This window comes from Oryctolagus cuniculus, chromosome 1 (assembly GCF_051225735.1).
Source record: "Oryctolagus cuniculus isolate XC-2025 breed Fujian yellow rabbit chromosome 1, ASM5122573v1, whole genome shotgun sequence".
NCBI lineage: Eukaryota > Metazoa > Chordata > Mammalia > Lagomorpha > Leporidae > Oryctolagus > Oryctolagus cuniculus.
In genome coordinates this window covers 93,421,093-93,422,941 of record NC_142867.1, presented here as the reverse complement: position 1 = coordinate 93,422,941, position 1,849 = coordinate 93,421,093, and the positions used below count along the sequence as shown (strand labels likewise).

Genomic DNA, 1,849 nt, shown 5'->3' with positions numbered 1-1,849 from the left:
CAGCACTATAGTCTCTGAGATGTCAGAACCTAAAAAATAGTAGCAAATGGTCCAGCTGCACTGGTGAATGAACCTGGTAAGGCTGTTGAGGCTGTATGGAGAGGGAGAAGCAAATACAGAGGGGGGGACCTAACTCCGGTCTTCATACTTCTTCTTTTCTGATACCTTTCCTTCTGATATCATCATGAGTAGACCTGAACAGGATACACTGTAGCAGACTTTCTGTGAGCCCTACCCATATCTTGTCAGCACCCACGATGCGCTTACACATGGTGCCTTCATTCTGAAAGACACTACAAGTCTCTCCGAGGGTTTTTCTTTGACCATAGGAGCAGAGCAGGTAGAATTATTATTCCTCTGGCAGTAACTTCTGCAACTGAGGACAAATGGGCATTGGAGGATAAACATCTATCCTCCTCACTCGTGGGTGGGACATTTCTGAGGAATATTGACAGACTACCGAAAGAAGCAGGATTTTTTTTTTTTCATTTTAAACAAGAAGTTTATTTAAACAACAAGACGCTTGACTTGAAGGGAAACTATCTAGGATTCATTTTTTTAAGAGTAATTTACCCCTACTTAAAGACAGATTGCCCTACATGTAACAGCTATGTACAAAAAAGTTATAAAATTGTCCTTGGTTTTACAATGATAAATGAAAAACATTAAAATTCTCCAATCAAACAAGGTATGCAAGGATTTTTATGTTGTTGGTTTTTTTTTGTTGTTGTTAAAACAGTGAGAGCAAAATAACTTACTGGAATATAAAGATAAGAGCTGAATGAGCATGCCACTCATGGAGAAAGGGGGTATTTTCACAGAACCAGGATTTTTCCCCATTCCATCTCCATTTGATGTCAATCAAAACATACCATTGGCCATTTAGTTTAAAAAAAAAAGAGAAAGAAAAGAAAAAATGCAATATGCTTGTGCACATACACCAGTTACTTTGTGTACAATAAAGGAATGGGGAGGGGAAATGAAAGAATAGAGACTATGCTGCAGTAGTCAGGGTGTGGTGGAACCCAGTCGCAGTTTTCTGGCTGAGAATGTGTTCTTGGTCTGAAGGACAGAGTTCTGGAGTAAAGCAGCGGGTTCCCTTTTCAGTAGACACCGCCCGTCTGCTGCTGGAACACATCAATCGTATCTTCGTCCTCCATTTCCAACTGTGCAGGTGTGTCTGATTCACTGATTGGCTGCCCGTCAAATCGGAATCTGATCTGCCTCATTGACAAACCCTGTCGTTCACAATAGGCTTTCATTAGTTTACTAAGTGGTGTATGCCTCTTAATCTTAAACTGCACCACAGAACCATCCTGCCCCACCACCTTCAAATTAATATGATCGTTGTTCTCAGTCTTGACTCCTTCCTTGGGCTTTTTGTCGGCCATGGCGAGCGCCGGAGTCTCCTCAGCTGCCGCTTCACAAAAGAGGTACCAGGTCCGCACCGAACGAGCACACAAGCAGCACCAGGAGTAGCAGAAGAAGGAGGCGGCAGCAGTGGATGAAGGAGAGGGCGCGAGAAGCAGGATTGAGTACCAGGTGTTCAGAGGGATCATTTGCTCTCTACTGAACCCATTGTTGTTTTTTTCTCTGCTTTGTCTCACTTCCCCTCTGCTTTCCCAGTGCTTCCTGGGATCATCTACTGTGGGGAGCAACCGAAACTAGACTAAATTACTGGAACTGCTAAGACTAATTCTATGCATCTGATCTCCCACAATATGGCGCTGAGAGACAGCAAACAACTTCCACACAGCTGCCTTGCCAATTCAACTAACAAGCTGCAGGAGCTGATCTTGCTCCTGATTGGAGGAGAGCAGCATGCTCGGCGTGAAGGCAGCAGAGTTGG

General features: G+C 43.8%; 1 pseudogene across 1 annotated transcript; it reads right to left on the bottom strand.

The window, feature by feature from the left end:
- Positions 1 to 474: 474 nt before the first annotated feature.
- On the bottom strand, positions 475 to 1,516 carry LOC100344452 (small ubiquitin-related modifier 2 pseudogene; annotated as a pseudogene). The gene has a single exon (XR_016213152.1). The product of XR_016213152.1 is annotated as a small ubiquitin-related modifier 2 pseudogene (transcript).
- Positions 1,517 to 1,849: the final 333 nt, after the last annotated feature.